This window comes from Lolium perenne, chromosome 7 (assembly GCF_019359855.2).
Source record: "Lolium perenne isolate Kyuss_39 chromosome 7, Kyuss_2.0, whole genome shotgun sequence".
NCBI lineage: Eukaryota > Viridiplantae > Streptophyta > Magnoliopsida > Poales > Poaceae > Lolium > Lolium perenne.
The window spans coordinates 204,264,272-204,270,380 of NC_067250.2; the positions used below are offsets into that span (position 1 = coordinate 204,264,272).

Below are 6,109 nucleotides of genomic sequence, written 5' to 3' on the forward strand. Positions count from 1 at the left end.
ATTACTTTCTGAGCTCTATTGGATGGCCTTCCCTTCTGAATCATCGACACCGCTCCGTTGGAGTTAGGATCAACGTAAGGTGGTGGTGGTGGTGCTGCCGCTATTCTGAGCTGATGTCGATTGTCTTCCGTAATTGCGGGAGGAGGTGGAAAGTGAATCTCGCTCCTGGGTTCTCGAGGATTTCTCTGTGCTGCTCGAGCGTTAGCATGCTCTGCCCACCTTAACATTGCCTGGAAATTGCGACAATCTTTCTGCAGATGTCCTGACTGTCTTTTTCCGTTGCTGTCGAGGAAAAAGTGCATCTGACACGGCCCATTCATCATCTCTTCAGGAGACACGAAAGGCCTCGGGAACCTAGGCCCGCTATTTTGCCTGTTGTTTCGAGAATCGTCTCTATTATCGCCTCGCTGCTCATTGCTTCTCTGATAATCGTCTCTGTTGTTTCCTCCTGCGTTTGCTCGAAAGCCTGCCGAAATTTGTCCTGGAGCATCATAGTTCGGGTACTGCCGAGGAAATCGTCGCCTCGGTTGATAATTTCGACCACGGTCCTCCTCTGGTGACCTGTGCCGTTTATTGTGGACAGCATCTTCTCCATCTGCCCATCTGTTTGCTATTTCCATTAACGCGGATACTGTCTTTGGGTTGGTCCTCCCCAAGTCCTCGACAAAATCTCCACGCCTGATTCCTGCGACAAACGCATCTATCGCTCTCTCGTCAGATATATTTTCTGTCGAGTTTTTGATGATGTTCCACCTTTGGATATATTTTCTCATTGGCTCGTCTGGCTTTTGTCGACATGCTCTCAACTCCTCTAATGACGCAGGTTTTTTGGACGTGGACCTGAAGTTCTTGACGAACACGTCCTCGAAGCTTTCCCAACTGTCGATAGATCCTGGAGGGAGTTTCTTTATCCAAGACCGTGCGGCTCCACTCAAATGCACCTGGATGCTTTGCATAGCTGTTGCTCTGGTTCCTCCTGTGAGTTTCACCGTCTCGAGATAATCAACTAGCCAATCTTCTGGATCTTGAAGGCCGTCGAATTTTTTGAAATTGTCAGGCAACTTGAATCCCGAAGGTACTCGAGTTTTCCGCACTCTCCTCGTGAAGCACGGCAAACCGCACATATCCTCATCGTTTAACTCTGGGGACTGTCGATGTTCTCTTATGCTTTGTCGCGCTCTGTCGACCCTTGCTTGTGCTGCCGTATCTCTTGCTCCACTTGGTCCTTCAGGAACTGCTGCTGTTGCTGCCGCAGGTCGTGGACTATTTTGCCTTGCTGTTCCTTCGGGAGGTGTTGATACAAACGCCGTCCCCATGGCTCCAACTCTTGCTATCGCCATGTTGTACAGTGTTTCCCTTGGATCTCCTGGAGGTGGTTTAGATGCGAGGATAAAAGCATGTGTCGCCATATAACCAGCCTCTGGTGTCTTAGGGATGATGTTTCCTCTTGTGTCTATCGACATAAAGGACATATCGAGGTTTTGGACCAGGTGCTCTCTTTCTGCTTCGGGTATATGCTGTAACCTTGATCTTGCTCTGTTCCGAGCCTCCCTGTGGCTATCACCCGAAGTTCTAGATTGTCGACTCAGCTCTGCCCTTCTCCTGCTGGATGCAGAAGCTGCCTCCTTTCTTCTGTTTAACTCAGCTGTCTGTTTTTCCAATTCCCTTGCCGCTCGTGCGAGCCTATATTGATATGCTTGTAATTCCTCTGGCGTGGCTATGGTGGCCATTGGTTCTGAGCCGTACATAGCTCCCGCGGCTCTATCCCATGCTGCTTGCGGGAGTCGAACTCTGTGCCGCGGCTGTGGCCCGACGTATTTGTTGCCCAAGCCTCGTCGTAGATCGGAGGGATCGACGTATGGATTTCCCAGATCGTCGAAAGCCTCAGACGTTTCCTCTTGGTCATTGCTTGGCTCTCCAATGACATAAATCTGATGATATTTTGTATTCAGATCTATGTTGGGTTTGGTGACACCATCGTTGAGATTGGTGAAGACCTTGCCCACTGTAGTAGATTTGTCGATGAAGTCGTAACTGTCGACACTGCTTGAGCCATCGCTTATATATGAGTCCGCAGATGACTCAAACGACATGTCGCTGAAGATCTTGGCGAGTTTCTCTCTTGCCCTGGTGCTGATGTAGCGTGACGACGAAGTTTCTTCTTCTCCTGATTCGGTTCACGATGTATAGCTTGAAAAATCAGAATCGACCGCCGACGATCCCGACGAAATCGGAATTTCGACACGATACGATCCTTCCTTCTCGACGCGAAAGCGAAACCTTCCGAACGTCATCTCCATAGGCTCCGCCAGATACGCATATGCATCCAAACGGGAGGGTGGGTGAGGAACAAAATCGACAGGACCAGCAGCGATCTGTTTACCTCGATCCATTGCGTTGCTTGCGGTTGATGATGTCGAAGATCTTGAACGTGCCATCGAGATCAGATCCTTACGCCTCTAGTTCCCACAGACGGTGCCAATTGACAAGATATTAACTTGTCAATGCCTATGGATTGTAGGCTAGGGTTTAGTTGGAAGTAGAGGGCAAGTAGATCTCGAAGGTTTCAGCCGAAAAGTACTCGACGATTATGAAACTAGGGTTTAGTAAAACAATGATTCGATGATTTCTGCGTCCCTCGACTCCCCCTCATATAGGAGGCGGAGCCGAGGGATTCGTGCCGTACAAGTTACAGAGTCCGGGAAGGTTTCTAACTCATCCCGCAAGATTACAAATAAGACTTTCTGTTACAACTCTAGTTTTCCTTAATAATATCTTGGGCTTCCGAATCTTTTTATTCTTCGGGTAGTGGGCCTTCAGTAAACCCCGGGTACTATCTTCGGCAGGCCCATTTGGGATGCCTATGTCAGCAGTGACTGCTTAAGACGTTCCACTTGAAAATGTCGTAGAGCTTTGTGATGTTTTAAAATGTCACTAACGGCGTGAAGTTCCCAAAACGTCATGGGCACCTGCCCCCGAATCCAGCGTGGCAATCCGACGTGGCAAAATTGTGACGAATTAGAAACGTCATTATCTGAATTCAGCCCGGTCCATTCAGCTCCTTATGTGGGCTGAGCCCATTAGTTCTGATTATTCTTTCGGCTTTGTTGGGCCTTGGCCCGTAACTGGCCCAATTACCTCGACCTTTTTAGCTTATTTTTTTTGGCCAATTACATATAGAGCCCACGTGTCAGGTTCCATTTTCCCATAGGTCCCACTTGTCAGCATTTATTTCACAAGATCTGATAATATTTAGATGCCAAAAGATGAATACATGAAGTCTATTTCAGTATTTTTCCAAAAAAACACATACAGGAATGACGAGGCTGCAGCTGAATCCAAAGGATGATGAAAACAAACCGGCAAGACTATTACAGCACGCAACATCCATCGAGTCAAATCATAAGAACCAAAGCATGCCATTCTAGACGGCCGGACTCGGTTGTCATAACCTAACCTCCAGGTCACCTTCTTAATGCTGCATCATCAGGAACTCTCCGCTCCACCAACCGCACAGCAACCTATTCCCTGTGAGCACATCACCGTCCAACATTGCATCCCAGCACCTGGCTAACACAACCTGTCCAAGAACAAGCATCTGTCATAGGCTCATCCATTAAACATAAACGTGCAGAATAGCTGTCTAGTTTAGTTACAGATTTCCTCAATGTATTAAGGCCTTTATGCTCTTATATAAGTAAACCAAAATTGGAGAGGGGAATAAGAAATTGGGCACAGAAAAATCATAGTTCATTAGTAAGTGAACTGATCGCAAAATGACCAGAAGTAATAAAAAGATATTGTATTCAGTACATCGATTCCCCATGTAAAGAGCAACATAAGACGAAGTAAACTTTTAGTACATTGATTCCAACTGTAGAGAGCAATGTATGACACAGGATAGAAACTACTGAAGGTACCATATCGCAAAACCAACCGGTAACACACAACCTCATATAATGGAGCGATCAAAACTACCTTAAGTACATCATTTAGAACTTTACAGAACGGCATAAGGAAGAGAATAGAAAATACTGAAGATAGTATGATGTCGGAACAACTGGTAAACAAAAGTTTAGATGATGCAGTATTGTTGCTGTCATGGAGTCTAGATGATGTGGATAAGCAAGAACCAATGCATCAACTCAGTTTTCGAAACTCAGCTTTCTGAAACAGCTATCATGTAGCAAAACTGAAGGGAGCAGCGTGATGAAAACTAACAGAAGGACGATGGTGCAGAAGGATGCGGAATAGAATGATGCTGACCAGAAGAATGGGCCAACGAAACAGGGATCCAAACCCAAGGATGACGACCATACGCAATGGACAGAATCTTCTTCCAACGAAAACCAAGCAGCTAAGACATTTCCATCCAGAAAAGGTAAAAACCATGTCCACAGAACGTCCCATGAAAAGCGAGGAAATTAGAAAAAACAAAAGATGACAAAAAATCAAAAAAAGATTAGTTCTCTGCTCAAGAGTAGACTTTTCCTGCAACAGGCCAATATTAGATTGCACATTCATCTTATAAAGATAGTCGGTACGCAAAATTTGAAGAATTTGGTTCCATAGTTAGGCACCTTGTAAATATTCATCAACCATGTTGCTCTATTGTTACATACTAAAGAAACTGGGATTGTGTGTCACGGGAACTGGAACATCTACTACACAGTAGCCTTGTTGAAGACAATGGGCATACTAATTTTTGACACACAGAAGATTTGAGGAGCTATTTGATAGAATATATGCACAAAACTGAGGTAGCTCAAGGTGGAATATATTTATACATCATCAGCATGTCTGATGCAATTGGGTAGTATTATTTCCAAGGCCTGATGCAATAAAAAAGATAGCGCTATGTGGTGATAACACATGGAGTTTTGCAAGTGGGAATTACAGCAAATAAAGATCATGAGCTTGTACGTCTATTTAAATTAAACTGATATACAACCGCAAAGCTAAGTAATCAGAGAGGTAAGTTTGCATATGTAGTTGTTAATATTTTGATGATAGTATGATTAAAATACAACTGATAAGTCAGTCCAAAACAGAGATAAATTAGGGGCACTGTTCATAGTAGACTCGATGCTTCAGAAATAAAAAGCTCTGGTCATAGGGCAGCTAATTTGGTGTAGTAGAGCTAAATATAATAATTCTAAATTGCAGAAAATTGTTCAAAATTGAAATGAGACAATCAACACACCACATGACATAAATTTGAGAGGGGATAGTAGCATAAAACACCCTTGGAATTGTTGAAACATCAACGGTACAACTACCACGGACCTGTAAAACACAGTGAAACAAAGTATAATCTAAACACCAAACATTGTAGACTATTTTTATTAAAAAATAGTAACATGAAAGGATTTAAGCTATGCGCTAAAATACTATAGTGCCAAAGTATTGATTTTTTTTGTCCACGTCTCACATATTGGAAGACCTGTTGTTAAATATGAAATAGGTTGCTAGCTAGCTTCACCAGAAGGCAATCTATAATTTACTATAGGAATATCACTTAAAAGTTGAAAGCATGACATGTTATTTGACAATAGAGTGGTAAGAAAATCTTAAGAACAGGTCACCCTAAAATATGAATTGAGCTGCATATTTGAAACGTGCATGTACTAATGCAGATTGGCATGACTTCCACATGACATAGATGATGGGAACACTAATTCAGTCAAATAGATATACTCCAAATGAAGCATCTTTGTCCATGCCATATTTTTTAGTGTTCCTCGTGTAGAGTTTCAATTATTGGTCGAGTCCTAAAGATTATACGGGGGCAACAGCCTCACCTTCTGTTCTCTTCGGTTTGCTGCGGTTTCAGGCCGCCCCTGCCGAGATAACTCGAGCTCGTTCTCTGGGACAAGCTCGAGCGCTTCACATGTAGAAATGAACTCATGTAGAATGATTAAGATGTGATAAATGGGTGATCTCATAACACACGCGAAAGCCCCTGAAGAATGCATCGTAACTGTGTGCGAGATCAAGCAAAACGTGACGAGCGAACCTTCAAATGGTCCTGTGACGCCTTGAGAACCGGAATCCGGTCCTCCTGTCCACCTGCTCGGTCATTTCACCGAGGTAGTACGGCACCTGAAGA

At 44.1% G+C, this 6,109-nt stretch overlaps 1 long non-coding RNA gene across 1 annotated transcript; it reads right to left on the reverse strand.

The window, feature by feature from the left end:
* Nucleotides 1-3,940: 3,940 nt before the first annotated feature.
* Nucleotides 3,941-5,900, reverse strand: LOC139833320 (uncharacterized). Its single transcript, XR_011748826.1, has 2 exons — nt 5,802-5,900; nt 3,941-5,286 (listed from the first exon to the last, which is right to left on the reverse strand). It is a non-coding gene; the product is annotated as an uncharacterized lncRNA (long non-coding RNA).
* Nucleotides 5,901-6,109: the final 209 nt, after the last annotated feature.